Source organism: Rattus rattus, chromosome 13 (genome assembly GCF_011064425.1).
Source record: "Rattus rattus isolate New Zealand chromosome 13, Rrattus_CSIRO_v1, whole genome shotgun sequence".
Classification (NCBI taxonomy): domain Eukaryota; kingdom Metazoa; phylum Chordata; class Mammalia; order Rodentia; family Muridae; genus Rattus; species Rattus rattus.
Window position 1 is genome coordinate 49,955,795 of NC_046166.1, and position 24,515 is coordinate 49,980,309.

The following is a 24,515-nucleotide window of genomic DNA, read 5'->3' on the forward strand; positions in this document are numbered from 1 at the left end:
TGATAAGGTAAATTAGCATCTCAACATGAATTAGAAATGTTAAATTTAATAGCTACCCTAGGATTTTTACTACTTGTCATAACTTCAAATTTTCAATACAATATCTCAACTCTAGTCCCTGCTCTGTACTAAAAAAAACAAAAAACAAACAAACAAACAAACAAAACACCTCACATCATGTCTCCTGCAAAGACAGCAAGCACAGACAGAATCCACAGGAATCTGAAAGCACTAAGAGCAGAATCTCTGCTTTGCTCAATACAGTAGAGGCAGCTGAGGAGATGGCTCATTGGATGAGACAGTGACAGAGGCAGAAGCAGGAGACACTGCAAAAGATTGACCTGACAGAGTCTGTGGGGTTTATCTGAAAACCTCAGCAAAGGGATGGCTTAACTACTGATTGTTCTGGTTTTCATCTCTCCTTTTCCTACCCATGCTTTCGATATTCTAGTTACTGATCCTACATCTGGCCAGCAAAAAGGAACAAATATTAAGTCAACTTAGCCAAATAAAACAGGTCCCTTTCATGCATCCAGCTATACACAGTGCACCCACCCACTGCAATCTGACACGGCTAAACCCGGACACTTTTTTCCCCTGAGAAAAACCAGTGACTGTGGATTTCATGTGTTGGATTGAACTTTGAAGTCAGTTAAATTTTATTTCGAAATGTGTTAAAGACAGAAAATGTCTCTGTTTATGACATATAGCTCTTAAGCCTGATAATTTGTTTCCTGGACAAAATTCTAGTTTATAGTATAAAATGCCATCCATTCCAGGGATAATGTATTAAGAGGACAATTTCCTTTTTAATAGATTTGATTGTGATCAATGTGGAGCCTTTCGTTCAACAGACTACTTCTTAGAAATAAAGTCAATCCATGGGATTTGTTTAGAGAGTAACGCGTGGCCCACAGTCATCTATACCACTAGCCATTTGAAATCCTTTTATTTGCACAAATCTGTGTTGTAAAATTAGCTTTAGAATGTTTTAGTAAAACTACCACCCTACCAAAAACATTCAAAAGACATTTTAAATGCATTCAACTGTTTAAAATATTCTAGCCATTATAAGTTTAGCTAACAGTCAAACGAACAGAGATTAAAATATATAATTGTCTTAGAGTTTCCATGGCTGTGAAAAAACACGGTGACCAAAGATATATAGAGAAGATAGGGTTTTTTCCAGCTTGCAACTCTTCAGTTCACACTCCATGACTGAGGGAAATAAGGACAAGAACTCAGGCCTAGGAAGCCCAGGGAGGAGTTGATGTAAAAGCCTTGGAGGAGTACTCCTTATTCTTTTTCTCCTTATTTCACCCTGCCTGCTTATCTCACCCAGTACCACTTTTCCAGGGATGGCATGGTCGCCAGTGAGCTGGTGCACCAACAACAATCACCAATGAAAAAAAAAAAAGCAACCATAGGCTTGTCCATTTTCTCAATTGAGATTTCCTCTTTCCAAATGACTCTACCTTGTGTCAAGTTGACATAAACCTAGGCAGGTTCCCAATGATATAATCATTGCCCACTGATAATCGAGTAAAGATAAAACACTAAAACGATGTCATTAGTCAAGAAGGTTGGACACTGAAGGAACACAATTTATGCAGTTGTAATGTAAAAGATTTACAGACAACATTTCAGGTCTTATTCAGAGTGACTTGTTTCTGTGTCTGAAATATTGTCCCATTAATCAGTGAATGAATTAAGAATAACTGTGAAGGACTACTGTTTATTTTGTTGACTTATTACTTAGACCCTGTTCATTCATTTTTTACATGCCTCATAAATCAAATGGATATACTTAGGCATAAAATGTTTGTTCTTCTGTTACTGAAGCATCTCTTTAAAGGGTTGAACATAAAATTAAGTAAGTGTTTTTAATGAATAAAAACTTACCACACCAAGTTGGTTGTCTAGAACAGTGGTTCTCAATCTTCCTCATGCTATCACCCCTTAATACAGTTCCTCATGTTGTGCTGACCCCAACCATGACATTATTTTATTGCTCCTTCATAACTGTATTATTGGTGCTGCTATAAATTGTAATGTAAATATCTGATATACAGGATAACTGATATGCATTCTCCAAAAGGGTCACCACTCATAGGTTGAGGTCCTGTTGGTCTATGTGATTGTCACACACTAATATTAGCACAGAAGCATTGCCTGAAAACAATGTTGCAGTCTGATATATATATATGCCTATAACAATAATTATATGTTAGACTCTGTATTACCCATTGACAATATAAATATCAGAGTCTGAAAAAAAGCATAAAGGATTTCAGATTTTATAATCCAAAACTACAATGTCTTCAATGCGTGAACATAATAACTACAGTTACCATTTCTATATTATATGTATATAGTGCTGTATCATCATGAAGTGTGTGTGTGTGTGTGTGTGTGTGTGGATTTTGTGTGTATTTATAAAACAAGGCTAAATCTATACCAATATGGTGGTTGTGTCCTCTGGGTTTTGTTTATGAGACTCTGTATTAGGTTAGAGTTTTTTTTGAACTGTGGTTCAACAAACACCTAACAATGGAAATAGCAACTAGAAAAATGAATGTCTCTTCTGTTGTAAAGCCATAGGAAGAGTTAATTTTGTCTAGGGAAAAGCGTAGAAGGATGAATCAAAATGCTAAGGTCATGAGCTTATTAAGACAGCTTTCCAAATTTTGTTGATTCAAAACAAGCTAATTTAATTTTTCTCATTACATTTTGGGATTCAGGTGAGTACAAAAAGCATTGAAAGAGAAAGCCTGGTCACCAGGCTGGATGCTCAACCCATGTGACCATGGATTCACAATGTCTGCTTGTTACAGTGGCTTTGTTGTATCCCAGTCTTGATATCCATGGAATGGGGGTCTGGTCCACCAGATGGGTTCAATCTTGATTCTCAATTTTAATTAGCCTGTGATACAATTTAGGAACTAGACACGGGGTCCGGGCCTGGGGGGCGCCACAGACACATTGAGAGAGTCCGGTTTATCTCCTGGTTTAATGTTCCATAGCAACCTATCAATGGTTGGGACAATATTAAATATCAGAGTCTGAAAAAATAAACTCATATTAAGGATATCAGATTTTATAATCCAAAACTACAATGAAAATATCCAACTTCAATCACAGCGTGAACATAATTTTTCTAACTACTGCCCTGTTACCATTTCAATGGTTGGAAAAGTGAGAGTGAGATCAATAGATTTCTCCCAATGCCATTTTCTTCTCTTTCATTAAAAATGATTTTGCATTTGACTGTATCATCATGAAGACTAAATGCTCTTCTCTCAAAGGACCTTACAGCATAGTGTGAACACTATGGTGTGCAGCTCTAAATGGTTTGTGTGAATTTTGAGCCTTGCCATTAAAATTCTCTTTCACATATCCTATTAAACACAAGGCTAAGAGGAATCTTGAAGTGAAAAAGAGATGTGCCCTAGAGAGTTATATGGTGAGAGAAAGATACGGATTCTCCACAGATGTTTTTGGCAATGAGTTTGGGAACAGAAGGAGGTGGGAAGCAATCAAAATGGAATCCAAGATGTCTGGGTCCCTTTGGTTGAACATCTAAATGCCATACCTGTGTCTGTTTTGCTTTCTCCTTCTTGAATGGGTTTCATGTTTGAAAGAAAAAAAATGGACCAGATCACCCATTACTCCTTTAATACAAAGTTTCAATATATTTCAGGTCCCCAGGGGTAAATGAACGATTAAGGTTTCTAGTATAGAACATGAACATTATAATGAAATTTGTTCCCAACAAGACTAAGAATAGATAATAATCCTTCAGGTGCTTTTAAGTTAACAATATGGAAATGGCTTAAACCCCATGATAGGTAATTTTAGACAAAATGAGAATGTCTTAATTGGAATAATATTTTAATATAATTCTTATCCTAGAAACCAGACTTATAAAAATTTAGGACAATGTCTTCTGTTGTGGAAAAAGCCATATTGGATGACCAAACCATGAGAATGGACTTTTTGGAGAAATTTTTCAGAATACATATTTCTGAGTTTGTTAAAGATTTGCCAGTGTACTAGGATCTGAAAGAACATATTTGGAAAATCAAACAGGAGGGATGAATCAAAATGCACTATTTGGCATGTATTTGTTGTTTCTAACATGTTGAACAAAATTTAATTTTAAGAGCTATTAAGACTAGTGCTTGCAAGTGTGCACAATTGATTCAAAACAAGCTAATTTAATTTTTTCTCAGCCTCAGCCTGAAATTCAAGGTTATGTTAAGTTGGGACCTGTCAGTATTGGGAAAGCCAATTGAAGTAAGTACAAAAAGTGATCATTGAAAGGTAGTTTTTCACCAGCCACCAGGCAGCCTGCCCCTCACCAGGACGGTATGGATGACCCATACCATGGAGTCATCTGTGACCCATGTGACCATGGAGGACCACATGGATGTCCATGCACTGTTCTGCTGCTGGGAGGCCACATTTATCTGAGTGGCTTGTGCTGTCACCTGTGCCCATCTTGATATCTGGGGTTCAGAGTGCCTCAGAGACTCTTTCGTGGGTCTGTGGTCCTATTTCTGGTGGACAAGCTGTCCTGTTTGTGCTGTTGCCAGAAACTGTGTGGAGGCCCATGATCTGTGAAGAACAAGAAGGCTACTTTGGCTGAGATCTGGATAGCTGGATGACTGTAGATACACAGTTGAGAGAGAGGGACATACAAGGTTTCTGTGACAACCTCTACCCCAACCTGAACTCCCCTACCCCTCAAGAGTAACAGCCTTAACAGGAAGCCACTGAAGAGAAGAAAACTCTTAAGATGTGTTATAGGAATGCTAAAGTGTGTCTCTTTATAACTGACACCTTCTGGTAAGGGTACAGGAGGAGAACTCAGTTCTACCTAAATGGCAGGCCACTGAGAGTTTGCCCATGCTCCAGCGAATTTGAATGTGTGTGTGTTTGTGTGTGTGTGTGTGTGGGTGTGTGTGTGTGTGTAACACAAATTGGACTTTTTATTCTTATATTGCTTTTTACTTTGGGGGGGGGGTCCCAAGGGTGGGACTTGGCAGATATGGAAGGACAATAGAAGTAAGTGATCAGGGTGCATGATGTGAAGTTTGCACAGAATCAATGAAAATTTAATGTTAGAAAGAAGGAAGAAAGAAGGAAGGAGAGAGAGAGAAAGAGAGAGGTGGATGGGAGGGAGGGAGAGAGGGAGGGAGGGAGGAAAGAAGGAAGGAAGGAAGGAAGGAAGGAAGAGAGGGAAGACGAGGGAGGAAGGAAGGAAGAAATGAAAGAAAGGAAGAAAAAAGAAAGAAAGAAAGAAAGAAAGAAAGAAAAAAAAAGAAAGAAAGAAGTGGTAGATGTAACCAAATGTCGCCTGTGGCACAAACACTTTATCATATAGGGACCAGGTAATGTGAATCAACTGAACAACTGAAATTTAGATTATAATTGCTGCCATATTACCTGAGCACATTGTCCCAAGTGGTTCTAAGAAGATGCCATTACATCTACGGAAGGGAAACAGTCAGAGAAGCAAGTAAATAAAAATCTACTAGGCTTTAAAACCTACACAGATATCTTTGCTCAATCAATTCATTAAATAAACAAGAATTTTGGTATTAAAAAAGTCTTTGAAGCGTTTGAGTAAAGTGCGTGGTTAAAGAAACCACAAGTGTCTTCTAAAACTTACCATACTGCCCTCTCCTCCCTAAGTGGTTTGCGGTTGTGGTGTTGTAACACAGCAATAGAAACTCTTAGAGTTACCATGCTATGGTGGTCACTGTGTGGTTCGTAGGCAGCGTAACTGTGTAAGACGGTTGGCTGCTTTCTCCCTAAGAGCTTACTTAAAACCTTCTGCCCAACACACCCAATGTCTTCAGCAACAGGTTGCCTACCTCTAGAGGACAACTGAGAGCATTGGCAACAGCCTCTCATGTTTTGGTAGTCACTTGAACAATCTTGACAAACTCATCATAGAGTCTTTTATCGCTGGTGTTGGAGAATTAATTAGATGGTCTTTGGTTATTGAAAGGAGCATCATCAGGTAATATGGGCATATTTGATTTAAACTATATATTTATACACAAATTTACCTGTATTGTAGGTGTTTTAGGTAGATAACTAATAATATGATTGCTCGTGGCTTACACAAGGTGACATAGAGCCACTGTGGTCCAACTGGGCACATCTTACCCAGTAGGCTGAGGTTGGAGATCATCGAATCCACAGCTGTATAAGGCCACTGATACCTTTGGTTTCTGAGCAGCTTTCCAGATTATGGAAACTCTCCACTTAGAGAAAGCTTCTAGCTTATTCCCAGTTTATTTTCTTGATATCATTCATTCAAGGTATGTGGTAGCTTCAGCAACAAGGTCTCACTGTCTAGTTATGTAGAGAACAAGCACGAAGGCAAGAACCTGTATGGTTTTGAGGGTTTCTGGGGCTTCTCCGAGCAATAATTCATGAGAACATGTGCTACCTCTAGCAGTGGGACCCTCAGAATAACTTTATCTCGATATATAGTTTTTCTACCTTCAAGAATTCATTCAAAAATAAGTTATATTTTTAAATTTGGCTGCCAGATAATAGGTTTCCATGTGTCTCTTTTCAATGCTCCTGTTGTTTGGTTAGTCCTGCCCCCTCTGCCCTATAATCTTTCAATACCCGCCCCTCACTGCTTTCTCTCATTAGCATTTCCTCTTTCTATTTCTATGTTATAGAACTTCTATTTCCCCCATCTTCGCTAAGTCCTGCCTGTTGATTGCTTCTGACTGCTTTCTACATATACTCCAAGCTAAACACACAACAATAGAGATCTGGAGCTAGTTTCTACATACAAGGCTAGCATGAAGCATCTGCCTGGCTACGCCTGTGTTACCTCATTCAATATGAATGCTTTTTCCAGTTCCATCCATTTGCCTGAAATTTTCAATTGTTCATTTCCCCGTAATGCTCGATAACATTTGATGTATAGATGTATCATACTTTCATTTCCAGTCAACATTTGATGGGCATTTGGTTTGATTCCCATCTTCTAGATATTATGAATAGATTTATAATACATATGGGTGACCAAACCCAGGAGTGAAACAGCTTGTTTATATCTTAGAGGTCTCTACATTCATTTCCATAGTGGTTGTAATGGTCTGCACTCCCACCAGCATAAGACAAGGATTTTTCTTTCCTCATATCCTTCTCAGCATTTGATCCCATATGATTTTTTGATGACAGCCATTCTGATCTGGTGAGATGGAATCTCAAGGTAGTTTTAATTTGCATTTCCCTGATGGCTAAGGCTGTTAAATATTTTTAAGTGTATACAATCCATTCATAAATCTTCTTTTGATAAATCTTTGTTCATATCTGTAATCCATTTTTGGTTGGGTTGCTTGTTTTCTTGGTGTACTTTTATGAATCTCTATATATTATAGATATTAATCTTTTGTCAGATATATTGCTGGCAAAGGTTTCTTCCAGGTCTGGAGGCTGCCTCTCTATTTTGTTGACTGTTTCCTTTGTTGTGTACTGCTTTACTTTCATAGGATCCCACTTATTCATGGTTAACCTTATTTTTCATTGACCAGAGTTTATTCAGAAAGTTCTGACTGTACCTAGATGTTTTAGCACATTTTCCTTTCTACCATTTTCATTCTCCCGTTTTTCCATCAAGATCTCTGATATATTTGGAGGGTGAGGCAGAGCCATTGAAATCATGAAATCACAGGAGCTGCAGCTGTCTGCACAGGTTCAGCCCAAGAATGACCTAATTAATACTCGGGCATAAATCAGTGAAGGGGCTCAGGGGCAGTACACTGACTGCTTCACTATTTTACATTGATGGATTCTGGGAGAAAGAGGAACACTGATTTCAGTCGTGTATCCACTGATGAACAACCCTACCAGATTACAATGGCTAATTCCAACCCAGCATTCGCACAGGTGTCCCTTTTAAAACTGAATGTATCAAAAAGTAAAACCAAAAGTTATGAATCCTAAACTGTGTCAGAGAGTAAAACCAAAAGTCGTGAATCTTTAAGAAGCTGATAGTGAAGATATGGATGCCAGGATGTAAAAGGATGTGGTAGAGAGTGTAACCAGAATATCTGTGTGTGTGTGTGTGTGTGTGTGTGTGTGTGTGTGTGCACATGCATGTGTGTGTCTATTGTGTGGGTGCATATGTCTGTGTTTGCAAAATTGTTACACAATAAATGTTAATAAATGAAAACATTTAACATAAAAATCTATATGGTCAAGCAATATTATATCTACAAATACTTGGGAAACTAATAATATACACCCACACAAACTTGTCTACAATTATACACATGACCCTGTAGAGAACCAATGAATGTTATATGGGCACACCTGAGCAGAGAAACAAAGGTGTGTGCTAGTGATTCTAGAAATTAAAAAAGCTAATTCTTTACTGGATATCAAAACTAAGCATCAATGTTTAGATGAAAAAACTCATATTCTTCTAGAACTGAATATTAGATACAGCAGAAGTTGACTTCATACAGTTCTGGAGCCTGAGAAGTCCATAGGCAAGACAAGTAGCTTCAGTTTCTCTTGAGAGTCCATTTCCTACATGATATATTGTGCTTCTTTGCTTGGGACTTGGAAGCAAACTACTGCACTGGACCATGTTTGCACGCTTTCATATCCATGTTTTGTTCAGGAATTCATTATTGTTGTCCCTGCATTTCCTTTTAAAATCTTCCATCATTGTTATCCAATACTATATGGTCAACCATGAAAACAGTATTTTGTGTGTGTGTGTGTGTGTGTGTGTGTGTGTGTGTGTGTGTGTGTGTAGCATTTTATGGACTAAACAGGTTATATTTAAGAATATATGTGTAGGGGCTGGAGAGATGGCTCAGCGGTTAAGAGCACCCGACTGCTCTTCCAGAGGTCATGAGTTCAATTCCCAGCAACCACATGGTGGCTCACAAACATCTGTAAAGAGATCCGATGCCCTCTTCTAGTGTATCTGAAGACAGCTACAGTGTACTTATATATAATAAATAAAATAAATCAAAAAAAGAATATATGTGTATATACATGTACATATATGCATGTAACAGCAATTAATAAAAAAGAAACCATGGCCAGGAGAGGTACATAGGAGGGTCTTGGGAGAAGAAAGGAAAGGGAGATTGACATGATTGTACTGTGATCTCAAAAATAAAAGAAATAATTTTAAAATTCTCTATAGTTCTAAAACTTATAGTCAACCATATAAATTCTTGCTTAATGATCAATATTATTATTTAAAAAATGGGGAAAAAAACCTCAATAGCTATAATTTGCTCTGGTTTTGAAAATCAGTAAGTAAATCATCAAGTAGACTAAGTGAGGAATTTTAGTGATGTTTTAAAAGCAAATCAAGACAGATAGTCCTCTGTACGCAGGAATCAGTGTTCTCACAACCCTGAGACGTGCTACCACTGCACTGCGGTTTCTATCTTTGTTTATCAAGAGTATGATGTCATGTTTCAGGTGGCAGCTCAGAAGGAAAGGTGTTAGATTACCATAATGACTGATACCTTGAAATGAACTTTAAATGCTTTAAATGAACAACTCTCTCTCTCTCTCTCTCTCTCTCTCTCTCTCTCTCTCTCTCTCTCTCCCTCTCCTCTCTCCCTCTCCCTCTCCCTCTCCCTCTCCCTCTCCCTCTCTGACTAAATAAGGTGCAGGGACATTACTAAATGCAATGTAAAATAAAAATTTTTTCCTGTAATCAAAGACTTTTTAAAAGTTACACAAGATCCCCAAATAATAAAAATTATCTCAAATATTGAATCAAACCAATGCACAAGCTGGATGTTATATAAGGCAAGAATTACTCAGAACAAATATTGGCTGGATTAATTATAATAGTCTTAAACTAATTCGCGTCGTAGAAGTTCTGATTTTGAGATTTGAATTCAAATAATTCACTGTCATATAAAGGTTATGAATGACAAGGACTTATATTAGATAAGGGCAGTTGACAAGGCATAGCCAGAAAAAGAGTTCAGCTTTGTTTTGGGTTTTTTTTGTAAATTAAAACAAAAATGGTTTATGATCTTCAAGTTTCTTCTAGATAATGAGTGTTCTTCCTGTCGGTTTTGCCACAAAGCAAAAGCCCAAAGCCGGATATTCCGTGAAGGAAGCAGCAGTCAAAAATCATTAGCTCTTACTTTTATTACATACATGTTCGACTTTCGCTTTAGAAATAGCATTCGTTTATACTTAAAATCATTGAGTAGTATAGAGTGTTTAGAATCAACTGAAAAATGAAATTCATGCAAGAGCTGCAGAACACAAAACCTTTTGAGTCCTTGATTCATTCTTGATGCAGGTGTATTTGCTGCCCTCTGGCGGCTGCCACTGACAACAACACCATCGCTAAGGGAAAACGGGTGTAAAAATTGCCTCCATCATAACCTTTGAAAACATTTGTCACGCAGGCTCATGTGACAACCAGAGGAGCTGTTAGAAGTAAGTAATTACATCTGTAAATTCGATTATGAGAAACCGCATAGCTCTGCCAGACAAAATGTCGACTAAATTTTTATGCACTTAAAATTACTCATCTGGGAAATTTCCAAATAAGAATCAAGAGATTTTTTTTTTTCATGAAACTATGTAACTTTTTCCTATTATTTAAGGATTCCCTAACTGAGTTTTGTAAAAGCCCTAGAATTAGATCGGCGCCTTAACTGGCTGTTTCCTTATGCATCTGGCTAAAGCTAGGGTCTGCTTTGGGGATGCCTATGACAACCTTAATTTATAGCATCATTATCATCTTTGTTATGGTGTACAGTCCAACACGACAGTAACCCTCAATATTCAGGTAATACTTGGACTTAACTGTATTCACCAGCAAACATGGCATTTTACAGTATGCCAAATCCGTCACGTCCAGTTATTTTAAACAAAAAGGAGAAAGTACGGAGTACTCTGGAGTTCAGACTTGTGAATTGATTTTAAAAAAAAATCACTGAAAGTGGCTTTGGGCTAATCCTAAAGCTGAGTAATAGGGCAAACCTAATTTATCATTGGAAATATTTTCTCACTTAAGACAGATCCCTCATGACATTTCTGATCGGATCTTTCTGATAACGCTGAATACTACGATTATTTCCATAAAGTTGAATTTCATGTTTCGGTGGAGAAACTTTATTTCCTAATATGTTATTAATCACTTGAGATTTTATAAATATATATTAAATATATTCACCCTCCCCAGACTGAACTGTCAATCCTCCAATCCCTTTCTACATAACTCTAGGATTACATTTCTATTTTCTTTTTCTCCCATCAAATCTAGTGTATGTTGCTCACCTAGTCTTGCTATTGGGGCCTGCTCTAGGATGACAACCACAAAAGGCCACACAGTTTGAAAAATCTCTCCTCTGCCTCTCCCAGCTGCTCTCAAATGCTAATAGCTCCTTGGCTAGCAGTTGGATTCATTTCTACCCGTGCTCCTTTACGCGGGATTGTGTCTGGCTGGAACCAATGCAGGTCTGGTGCAAACTGCCACAATCACTGTAGGGGGGATAGTTTAATTGTTGTGGCTTACATAATTAAATGCCGAAAGTTAGGGAATATTACTAAATTACCCATCCTAATGCACTTTTAAGTTCTTCTTGGTGTATGTAAAGTGCATATGATCTTTGGTTAAGGACACTTTTCTGTAGACTACATTGTAGGTGGCAGAGTTCACCATCGATGGCCCAAATCTCTCATATTCTAGACTGGCAACCTCTTCCCTTACATGTCTCTTCTTGAAACTTAACTGATTGTTACTATACCGTTTATCAAAATACAGAATCATGAACCTGATAGGATTTGTGTACCTTTATACATTCATGAGCTATAAAAGGATGAACAGGAATGAACACATAGCTGTTTTAAATTTACAAGATTAACTTCGTGGTGGCACTAAGTAGATGACTGTAGCTCACCCATGCTATCACACTGGGGCAATTTGCTTGCTTGTTTGTTTGTTTGTTTTTAAACCCTTACTCTGCTGCACTGAGCCTTATAAAGTTTCCAGTCTTTCATTTAGTTTTCTCAACTGAAATTCCTGAGAATGTCAGTTTCACGTTGAAAAAAATCTCAGCATCCTTCAAAACGCGTTCACAGATAGCATCAAAACTTGGTTGGTAGCTTGTGTTTCTTATTGTCTTCTTTTCCTACTTTATGACTCATAAAAGCTGTGCGCTTAAGAACCTGATCAATGATAAGTTGATTGGCTGTTACTTCTGTTTCTATAATTCAATCTGGGCTTTTTAAATTCTGAATTAAAATATTGCAACTGTTAGCTTATTATGTGTTATGACCCACAAACTCATACACACAAACTATATATATATATATATATATATATATATATATATATATATATATAATATATACATATATATATAAAAATGCACATGTATAAACAAAGAAAATATGTAAACACATATATACTGTGTGTACATGTAGTATATGTTTTTTTAATCTGTATAACATTTTAGTAATCCACTCCTTTTCACTTCTGTTCCTTCTGAATGTGGGCTGGTGCTAGAGACTCATTAGTAATCAGTAGATGGCAGCTACAGTGCAGCATCCTATGCTAAATTATACAACAAAGAAAGACACTGCTTTTACTTTGCTTGCCGGAGCATTCAGGCTGGCTCCAGGATTCTCAAATGAAAAGACCCATGTAGAACTGCTACTCTGGGAAGACACCCAGTCAACTAGAGGAGGAACATGAGGGCGCTCCAGTTGAAAGGCTCTGTTACTAAATTTCTCCCGTTTTACTTCCTGTCTGTCCAAACTGCTTTTGTGAATAGGCTGGCTTAGTTATGGAAGGTGTTATCTTTATCTAGTATGCAATGTTGGAAAGTATGCCATTGTCCTGCTCAAGGCTTACATCTACATAATTACTAAGAGGTCAATACACTTTCAGCATGGCTTACTGGTAGAATTGAGATCATATAGGTCTCAAAAAATGGTCTGTCATAGAACACTGCCAGGGCCTTTAACAGCCTCCACGGGAAAACTCAAGGCAGAGTCCAAAGGAAAGAACAATTTCAAGCTGACACTGCATGCTGTACTTTGTTTAAGGGTAAACTTGTACCTAGAAAAAATTAGCAACTATGGGGACAAATTTTTCTTGTGCTCTTTGGCATGCATTGTTAATTTGGTAGTTGTACTTCTTTATGTTTGCTAACTCCCCAAATAAAGCATCTGTAGGGGACTTGGAAGCATTTTTTAAAAGTGAATCAGAGAGATTAAAAAGAAGCATTGAAACCTAATACATGGTAGGTAAAGCCAGGGACAGAGACACACAGGTTTCATTTTAGTCTCAATAAAAGTGGAATAGGGGAATATGTAACGCTTTTGTCTAAATGAAAAGCAGGTGTGTGTGTGTGTGTGTGTGTGTGTGTGTGTGTGTGTGTGTGTGTGTGAGTGTGAGCAAACACTTGTGGAGGTCAAAGAATAAACTATAAAAGGAATTACAAATTGTTGCTAGGCCATATAAATGACACAATCCATGCATTTATTCAATATTTTATTCAAGTTTCATTCTAATTGATGTTAATTACAGAATTTGAAGGAGAGAAACTAATTCCACACAAAATGGAAGACTCTATAATATATCCATTAAACTGCTAAAAAATAAATAATGGTGGTGTGGCTACAAGAGAGGTTAGCTTAGGTCCCTAGTGTTGTCAGGTGTGACCATATCACCTGCCCAGCTCAGAGCTGGAGAACCAGGAAGCTATTTCGTACTCTGGTACAATGGCAGAAAAAAAGGAATGGAGAAGGAGGAGGTGGAGGAAGGGGAGGAGGGGAAAGGGAGAGGGAGGGGGAGGGGGAGAGGGGAGGGGCGGGGGAAGAGGAAGGAAGGAAGGAAGGAAGGAAGGAAGGAAGGAAGGAAGGAAGGAAGGAAGGAAAACCACACCTCAACACAGGGATGAATTAAGTCCTGAATGGCTGACTCCCTCATGCCCACCCACTCCACTCTAAACTGGCACAAAAGAAATAGTTAACCACACCCTAAAGACTACTTTTGGGCTAGGATGGGAACAGGGCATGATGGGAGCAGGGCCCGACGATCTGTCTAGAACACCCCTTTCACATAGGCGTGTACATACCTCCCAGCAGATAGGATTGACACCAGGGTGCAAGGCTTGAGAAGTCATAATTTCCTCTGGGGACTGGATACAGATTTACAAAGGGCACAGACATTCTGCCCTTCAACTTGCAGCCTGGTATCTCTGGAGGGGGCTCCTCTCCAACCACGCCTACAGCTAAAAAAATAAAAGATCCTTTCTGGAATGAGGATTCTGCTGTACCTGAATGGTAAACACCTTAAAGCAGTCACCCTTAGCTTAGAGGTCTAACGTGGTATTTATCAATTTTCAAATCCCCAACATACAACATTAAAAGGTACACTAAATGCTGAAGGTAGCTATGCTGAAAAATAGCTTAAAATTAACACAGTATTCATTTATGCTTGAAATCCCAGTCCTGAGGTTGGGGATTTAGCTCAGTGGTAGAGCGCTTGCCTAGAAACCGCAAGGCCCTGGGTTCGGTCCTCAGCTCTGGAAAAAGAAAAAAGAAAAAAAAAAGAAAAAGAAAAAGAAATCCCAGTCCTTAAAGCAAGCTTGTGGCCACCCGCATTGACCTTCTTGCTTTCCAGCAGGGCTGACAGCATTAGTTTGATACCTGGTTTAAGCCAATTAGGCTGGAGTTGTTCACTTTGGTGGAAAAGTGGACATCAGGGTCAACCTGATACATGGCTGCTCTTTCTAAAGCGAATATTACTGTTTCCTACAGTCCAGGCAGGATTGACAGCAGGGTCCAACTTCTGGTTCGCCTTCTGGTAAACGGAGCCACCAAATTCTGTCCGATCGTTCACATTTGTATGAAGCTGGTGTTTCTCCGTCTTATAGCCAACTGCGAAGATCTTTTCAGTCACTTAAGACTGTAGGGTCTCAGAGTTCATCTAGTAGCCAGCCAGCCAACCCTCAGGGCCAACCACCAGGGTCAAGGGCCCAGTGATGTCAAAGTCCATATCACGGCCCAGGGTGATATGCTCCCTCTTGTACCCTGTCTTGATTTTAGCATTTTTTTTCCCCAGTGTTAGGCAAAAAATAAGAACCAAAGGTCGGCTTCGGTCTATGCACAAGCTGGTCTTCCACAGTGATCTCCGTGCCCAGGGTGTTGTCTGTGTTTCACTTCTCCGTAAATGTTAGTCCACTCTCTGTTCATCTGTACTTGGTTTCCCGACTGTCATTAATCTTGGTGATCTCCTTGTTGGCAACGCCTGAGCTGGTAAATTCCAATCCATTCTCAGACTTTGTCTTCACATGAAGTTTTACTAAGCCAAAGCCCTAGGTGAAGACGTCCCTGGAGGACTTGCCATTTTCTCAGAGGTGGTGAGGGCAGAAGCAGCAGTTATGGCTGGGGCTGCAGCAAGGAGGTTGGGAGCGCAACCAACGGCCATTCTAGGTATTTTATTTCCAAGTCGTATGCCTAGATTGGGCAGATTTTACAGCTACAACAATTTATTGCCCCAGCCATTCATCCCTTGTTCCTTGCTACTTCTCCTGGCCAGTGTTCATGGTCCATATCCTAACAAGGCTGCTTCCTCCTTTGATCTCCATCCTTTTTCCACCTTCTCTACCTGTAATCCCCAGGCAGATAACTGAAAACCCTGCCTACTTCTACCTACTGTCCAATCAAAGGCTTTTGCCTTTTATTGACCAATTAATTTGGGGAGGAAAATTAGATAGCTCCATTTGGTATATGGGAGAGGATCTCCTGGTCCCTGAGGATATCTTCACTGGGGACAACCAGATCTTGGGCGCCATTATTCACCATTTGATTATATAGAAGCACCAGATCAACCCATCCACCAAATGTGTTCTGAGGGTAAGCTCAGGTTGTCAGTTTCAGCGTCAAGTGTCCTTACCCCTGAGCCAATTCTCTGGCTCTCTCCACCTTTCTTTAAAGAGAAAAAAAAATTGAATCACATTTAACAGTTCACCCAAGGTTTCCAAACACCAAAACTGGAGACAATGGATATTCTGCTACTGTTTTAAGAAAGTCCAGATTCTAAAAATGTAAGAGCAAATTATGTAAAATTGTTCTCCATAAGAAGACTTGTAGATACTGGTCAGCTATAATTAAAAACACATTAATTCTATCTAAATTTTGTTTTATCATCCTACTGTCCACTGTCATGTAAACCTTGCTGTCTTACTCTGAAGTTAGACTGAACTGTGGAAGGGCCTCAGCTCTCCGTAGGTGATGAGGTAAATCTATTCAAGTTTAAAAGAACATGTAACAAACCTCCTGAAGAATGTCCTCGATGTAGTAGTTTACTTTAAAATGAACCACAGCTTAATCCCTGTTTATAAAAATTCAGCAGTTTTCAGATCCTATACCAGAAGAAATAATGACACTAAGTACTCTAGTGTTTGTCAGTTCTTAAAGCTGTAAGATTGTACATAGACCTGAAAAGATATGTAAATATACCATATACATGGTGTTTGCTTATCTACCGCCTGATGTGAAAGAAACTTAGAGATTTAAACTTTAAAAAAAAAAAGTGTTGGTGAACCACATGTGAAGAATGAGAAATCTTAACCATGACTGCTTTTATTAGATATTTTTTATTTACTTTTCAAATGATATCCCCTTTCCCCCACCCAATCACCCACACTTTCCTGCCTCCCAGCCCTGACATTCCCCTATCTTGAGGGGGCGGGTGTCAAGCCTTAGTGAGACCAAGGGCTTCTCCTCCCTTTGGTGCCCAACAAGGTCCTCCTCTGCTACACATGCAACTGGAGCCATGGGTCCATCCATGTGTACTCTCTGGATGGTGGTTTAGTCCCTGGGAGCTCTGGTTGGTTGGTATTATTGTTCTTATGGGGTTGCAAACCCCTTCGGCTCCTTCAACCCTTTCTCTAAGTCCTCCAAAGGGGAGCCCTGCTCTCAGTTCAATGATTGGTTGCAAGCATTCGCCTCTCTATTTGTCATGCTATGGCAGAGCCTTTCAGGAGACAGCTATATCAGGCTCCTGTCATCACGCATTTCTTGGCATCAGCAATATTGTCTGGGTTTGGTGACTGCATGTATATGGGCTGGAATCCCAGGTGGTGTAGTCTCTGAATGACCATTCCTTCGGTCTCTGTTCCAAACATTGTTTCCCTATATCCTCCTATGGATAGTTTTATTACCCGTTCTAAGAAGGACTAAACACTTTGGTCATCCTGCTTCTTAAGCTTCCTGTGGTCTGTGGATTTTATGTGGGAGAGGAGGAGGAGACTGAAGCGAGGAGGAAGAGCAGCCAAGAGAACATGGAGATAGATATTACGATTCTTCTCTGTACATTTACAAGTTGTTATGAATATTCTTAAGGGATGGATGAGTACAAAGCTTTGTATGTCTAGGTGGGCAATTATATCTTATCAATTGGTTAAAAGGTTTTGTGTTGTGTGTTCTTTTATGTGGCAATTTAATTGAATTCAAGAGAGTGTCTGGTAGCTGGAGACACTGGTTGCCACGGAATTGGGATGTCTATGTTGGCATGGTGGCAACCTGCCTTGGGAACTAGATGGGTAGAGAGATTGTTGCCAGGCTCCTGAAGTAGCAATCAGCAGTGTGATATGGGATGGAGCTAAGTGGGTGAGACACGTTGCTGACTGAGATGAAAATATCAAACAGATGTCAGGGGCACTCCAGTGCCAGATCTATTGCGGGTTAAAAGAAAGCTTTTATTTTATTTTTACCCCAATAACATACCATGTGTTTTTTTATTTTGTTGTTGTTGTTTCTTTGAGAGAGAGAGATTGGGTTACCTCACTCAGGATGATATTTTGTAGTTACATCCATTTGTCTATGAATTTCATGATGTCATTTTTTTAAATAGCTAAGTGGTACTCCATTGTGTAGATGTACCGAATTTTCTGTATTCATTCCTCTGTTGAAGGACATCTGGGTTCTTTCCAGCTTCTATTGTAAATAAGGCTACTATTAACATAGTAGAGCATATACCCTTGTCATATGTTGGAGCATCTTTTGGTTATATGCCCAGGGGTGGTATAGCTAGGTCCTCAGGAGTGCTATGTCCAGTTTTCTGAGGAACCTCCAGACTGATTTCCAGAGTAGTGGTACCAGTTTGCAAAAATGCCAACAATGGAAAAGTGTTCCTCTTTCTCCACATCCTTGCCAGCATCCATTGTCACCTGAGCTTCTGAACTTAGCCATTCTGACTGGCATCAGGTAGAATTTCAGGGTTGTTTTTGATTTGCATTTCCCTGATGTCTAAGGATGTTGAACATTTCTTTAGGAATTTCTCAGTCATTCAATAATCCTCAGCTGAGAATTCTTGCTTAGCTGTATACCCCATTTTTAATGGTTATTTGGCTCTCTGGAGTCTAACTTCTTGAGTTCTTTGTGTATTTTGGATATTAGCCTTCTATCAGATGTAGGATTGGTAAAGATCTTTCCCCAATTTGTTGGTTGCCATTTTGTGCTAATGACAGTGTCCTTTGCCTTATAGAAGCTTTGCAATTTTATGAAGTCCCATTTGTCATTTCTTGCTCTTAGAGCATAAACCATTGGTTTCCTGTTCAGGAAATTTCCCCCCGTGCCCATGTGTTTGAGGATCTTCCCCACTTTTTCTTCCATTACTTTGAGTGTATCTCGTTTTAATGCAGAGGTCCTTAATCCATTTGGAATTGAGCTTTGTACAGAGCTAAAAAAATGAGTTAATTTGCCTTTTTACATGCTGATCACCAGTTGAACTAGCACTGCTTGCTGAAATGCTGTCTTTTTTTCCACTGGATGATTTTAGCTCCTTTGTCAAAGATCAAGTGACCATACACGTGTAGGTTCATTTCAGGGACTTCAATTGATCTACCTGCCTGTTTCTGTACCAATACCATACAGTTTTTAGCACTATGGTTCTATAATACAGCTTGATGTCAGGGATGGTGAATCCTCCAAAAGTTCTTTTATTGTTGAGGATAGCTTTTGATATCCTGGGTTTTTTGTTATTCCAAATGAACTTGCAAATTGCTCTTTCTAACTCTATGAAGAATTGAGTTGGAATTTTGATGGGGATTGCATTGAGTCTGTAAATTCCTTTTGGCAAAATGGTCATTTTTACAATATTAATCTTGCCAATCTATGAGCATGGAAGATCTTTCCATTTTCTGAGATCTTCAATTTCTTTCTTCAGAGACTTTAAGTTCTTGTCATACAGATATTTCACTTGCTTGGTTAGAGTCACACCAAGGTATTTTATAGTATTTGTGACTATTGTGAAGGGTGTCATTTCCCTAACTTCTTCCTTAGCCTGTTTATCCTTTGAGTAGAGGAAGACTACTGATTTGTTTCAGTTAATTTTATATCCAGCAACAACAGCACAGCTTTCATCGTGTCCCATAAGTTTGGGTATGTTGTACCTTCATTTTCATTAAATTCTAAAAAGTTTTTAATTTCTTTCTTTATTTCTTCCTTGACCAGGTTATCATTGAGTAGAGCATTGTTCAATTTCCACGTATATGTGGGCATTCTTCCCTTATTGTTATTGAAGACCAGCTTTAGGCCGTGGTGGTCCGATAGCACGCATGGGATTATTTCTATCTTTCTGTACCTGTTGAGGCCTGTTTTTTGACCAATTATATGGTCAATTTTGGAGAAAGTACCATGAGGAGCTGAGAAGAAGGTATATCCTTTTGCTTTAGGGTAGAACGCTCTATAAATATCCGTTAAGTCCATTTGGCTCATGACTTCTCTTAGTCTGTGTACGTCTCTGTTTAATTTCTGTTTCCATGATCTGTCCATTGATGAGAGTGGGGTGTTGAAATCTCCTACTATTATTGTGTGAGGTGCAATGTGTGTTTTGAGCTTTAGTAAGGTTTCTTTTACGTATGTAGGTGCCCTTGTATTTGGGGCATAGATATTTAGGATTGAGAGTTCATCTTGGTGGATTTTTCCTTTGATGAATATAAAGTGTCCTTCCTTATCTTTTTTGATGACTTTTAGTTGGAAATTGATTTTATTTGATATTAGAATGGCTACTCCAGCTTGCTTCTTCCGACCATTTGCTTGGAAAGTTGTTTCCCAGCCTTTCACTCTGAGGTAGTGTCTGTCTTTGTCTCTGAGGTGTGTTTCCTGTAGGCAGCAGAATGCAGGGTCCTCGTTACGTATCCAGTTTGTTAATCTATGTCTTTTTATTGGGGAGTTGAGGCCATTGATGTTGAGAGATATTAAGGAATAGTGATTATTGCTTCCTGTTATATTCATATTTGGATGTGAGGTTGTGTTTGTGTGCTTTTCTTCTCTTTGTTTTGTTGCCAAGACGATTAGTTTCTTGCGTCTTCTTGGGTATAGCTTGCCTCCTTATGTTGGGCTTTACCATTTATTATCCTTTGTAGTGCTGGATTTGTAGAAAGATATTGTGTAAATTTGGTTTTGTCATGGAATATCTTGGTTTCTCCATCTATGTTAATTGAGAGTTTTGCAGGATACAGTAGCCTGGGCTGGCATTTGTGTTCTCTTAGGGTCTGTATGACATCAGTCCAGGATCTTCTGGCCTTCATAGTTTCTGGCGAGAAGTCTGGTGTGATTCTGATAGGTCTGCCTTTATATGTTACTTGACCTTTTTCCCTTACTGCTTTTAATATTCTTTCTTTATTTTGAGCGTTTAGTGTTTTGACTATTATGTGACGGGAGGTGTTTCTTTTCTGGTCCAATCTATTTGGAGTTCTGTAGGCTTCTTGTATGCCTATGGGTATCTCTTTTTTAGGTTAGGGAAGTTTTCTTCTATGATTTTGTTGAAGATATTTACTGGTCCTTTGAGCTGGGAGTCTTCACTCTCTTCTATACCTATTATCCTTAGGTTTGATCTTCTCATTGAGTCCTGGATTTCCTGTATGTTTTGGACCAGTAGCTTTTTTCCCTTTACATTATCTTTGACAGTTGAGTCAATGATTTCTATGGAATCTTCTGCTCCTGAGATTCTCTCTTCCATCTCTTGTATTCTGTTGGTGAAGCTTGTATCTACAGCTCCTTGTCTCTTCTTTTGGTTTTCTATATCCAGGATTATTTCCATGTGTTCTTCCTTGATTGCTTCTATTTCCATTTTTAATTCCTTCAACTGTTTGATTGTGTTTTCCTGGAATTCTTTCAGGGATTTTTGCGATTCCTCTCTGTAGGCTTCTACTTGTTCTCTAAGGGAGTTCTTCCGTCTTTCTTGAAGTCCTCCAGCATCATGATCAAATATGATTTTGAAACTAGATCTTGCTTTTCTGGTGTGTTTGGATATTCCATGTTTGTTTTGGTGGAGAATTGGGCTCGATGATGCCATGTAGTCTTGGTTTCTGTTGCTTGTGTTCCTCGCTTGCCTCTCGGCCATCAGATTATCTCTAGTGTTACTTTGTTCTGCTAATTCTGACAGTGGCTAGACTGTCCTATAAGCCTGTGTGTCAGGAGTGCTGTAGACCTGTTTTACTGTTTTTCTTTCAGCCAGTTATGGGGACAGAGTGTTCTGCTTTTTTGTGTGTAGTTTTGTCCCTCACAGGTCTTCAGGTGTTCCTGTGGGCCTGTGTCTTGAGTTCACCAGGCAGGTCACTTGCAGCAGAAAAGTTGGTCTTACCTGTGGTCCAGAGGCTCAAGTTCGCTTGCGGGGTGCTGCCCACGGGTTCTCTGCGGTGGCAGCAACCGGGAAGATCTGCGCCGCCTCTTCCGGGAGCCTCCGTGCACCAGGGTTCCAGATGGCCTCCGGTGTTTTCCTCTGGAATCAGCAATGTGTGCAGAGAGCAGTCTCTTCTGGTTTCGCAGGCGTGTCTGCCTCTCTGAAGGTTTAGCTCTCCCTCCCACGGGATTTGGGTGCAGAGAACTGTTTATCCGGTCTGTTTCCTTCAGGTTCCGGCGGTGTCTCAGGCAGGGGTCCTGCCGCTCCTGGGCCCTCTCCCACGGGAGCCCAGAGGCCTTATACAGTTTCCTCTTGGGCCAGGGATGTGGCAGGGGTGGGCAGTGTTGGTGGTCTCTTCCGCTCTGCAGCCTCAGGAGTGCCCACCTGACCAGGCGGTGAGGTCTCTCTCCCACGGGTTTTGGGAGCAGAGAGCTGCTGCAGGCCGGGATCCGCGGGTGTCCCCTTACTGCTTTTAATACTCTTTCTTTGTTTTGTGCATTTAGTGTTTTGACTATTATATGATGGGAGGAATTTCTTTTCTGGTCCAATCTATTTGGAATTCTGTAGGCTTCTTGTATGTTTATGGACATCTCTTTCTTTAGGTTAGGGAAGTTTTCTTCTATAATTTTGTTGAAGATATTTACTGGCCCTTTACATTGGGAACCTTTACTCTCTTCTATACCTATTATCCTTAGGTTTGATCTTCTCATTGTGTCCTGGATTTCCCGGATGTTTTGGGCTAGGAGTTTTTTTGCATTTTACATTTTCTTTGATGGTTGTGTCAATGTTTTCTATGGAATCTTCTGCCCCTGAGATTCTCTCTTCTAGCTCTTGTATTCTCTTGGTGATGCTTAAGTCTATGACTCCTGTTCTCTTCCCTACATTTTCTATCTCCAGGGTTGTCTACCTTTGTGCTTTCTTTATTGTTTCTCTTTCGATATTTAGATCCTGGATGGTTTTGTTCAATTCTTTCACCTGTGTGGTTATATTTTCCAGTATTCTTTAAGGGTTGTAGCGTTTCCTCTTTAAGGGTTTCTACTTGTTTACCTGTGTTGTCCTGTATTTATTTAAGGGAGTTATTTATGTCCTTCTTAAAGTCCTCTATCATCATCATGAAAAGTGATTTTAAATTCAAATCTTGCTTTCCCAGTGTGTTTGGATATCCAGTATTTGCTTTGGTGGGAAAACTGGGCTCTGATGATGCCAATAAATCTCAGTTTCTGTGGCTTAGGTTCCTTTTCTTGCCTCTTGCCATCTGGTTGTCTCTGACAGTGGCTTGACCTTCCTGTAAGCCTGTATGTCAGCACTCCTGTAAGCCTGTAGGATTTGGATACAGGGAACTGTGTCACAGCATCAGCTCTGGCTGCAGGCGGAAACCAGAAGGATCCTGCCCCAGACTGTTCCTCGGTTCCTTTGTCCAGAGGGCTCTGGTTGGGTTCCTCTTGGGCCAGGTGAACAGAAGTGGTGGTCTCCCCTGTGCTCTCAGGATTGTCTGCACTTCTGAGAGTCCATCTCTTTCCCCCACAGGATTTGGGAACAGAGAGCTGTGGGACCGGGTCAGCTCCATACACAGGTGGAAACTGGAAGGATCCTGTCCCAGACTGCTCCTGGGTTCCTGTGTCCTGAGGGCTCCAGGCAGGTCCCTGTGATCAGAAGTGGTTGTCCTACCTCTGCTCTCAGGTGTGTTAGCACTCCTAGCGACTGGCTTTCAGCTCTGGGCACACGCAGAGTCTGGAAGACCATGATTCTTTAACTAGGAATATAAAAAGAAAATTTATTTTCATAAAATATTAGTAATTTTTCCGCAGGTTTCAAAATGGACATTACAATGTTATTATCTATGTTTTAAAACCTAATATATTTAAATATATTCCAGAAATATCATCTGAATTTATGATTTTAACATGGTACTAATTGTTCTTTTTTATTATATATTTTAAGATCATTAGAAAAAAGGTTTTAATGCTTCCTAGACACATTATTGCTTATTTCCTTGTATAATTAGTACAAAGAATAATTCTGTCACCTGATGAACAGTATCTCAGAAGTTTCTATTGAAAATAGAAATATTTCTATGAAAATAGCCAGAGTGATCCTTTTATTTATAACTAAGAGGAACTTGATCTACTTAATCTACCAGCCACCCCTGTGGACTAACTTCACAGGGCTTTCACACATCCAGAAGCTGCAGTGTCAGAATGAACTAGAAGGCTGTCAAGAGACATAGACAGCATAGCATCCATCTCAATATTCTACTTAAATGCTGTAAAATACATCCAGGTCTACCCTTCCCATGTTTCTCCATATTTAAGGTACTGCCATCAAGTACACATTGTAGCAGTCCTGAGTGTACTGAACTTTACTTATGTACAGTATTTGTAAATCAGATGTTGATTCCAGAAATGCTTTGGAGTTAATGGATTTAATGTTTCACTTGGGCATCAATGAAGGGATGCTGTTCATAAGTCAGTGGACAGATATGAAAGGATTCTCTAGCTATGTGACAATGCTGAAGGTTTAAGATTACTACTCCATAATTATTGTGGAACAGCCACTGATACCATTAATCACAAATAGTTGTGAATACTTGTTTCATGGTATTATTACTCATGATTAGATCTGACACCAACTGGCTGCCTCTGTGCTGAAGACACTCTTCTGACTGCTACAGGTACTTCAGCTAATGAATTGAAATTATTACTAGATCTTCTGTCCTTAAGTCCAGCATAAAATCAATCATCCATTAAATAAATACTATCCAAAATCATTTTGAGTTTGTAGTAGTGTGTGTGTGTGTGAGAGAGAGAGAGAGTGTGTTTGTGTGTGTGTGTGTGTG

The 24,515-nt window shown here is 39.4% G+C and overlaps 1 pseudogene; it reads right to left on the bottom strand.

The window, feature by feature from the left end:
- Positions 1-24,001, bottom strand: part of LOC116914339 — a 69,441-nt pseudogene extending 45,440 nt beyond the window's left edge.
- Between the last annotated feature and the right edge of the window lie 514 nt (positions 24,002-24,515).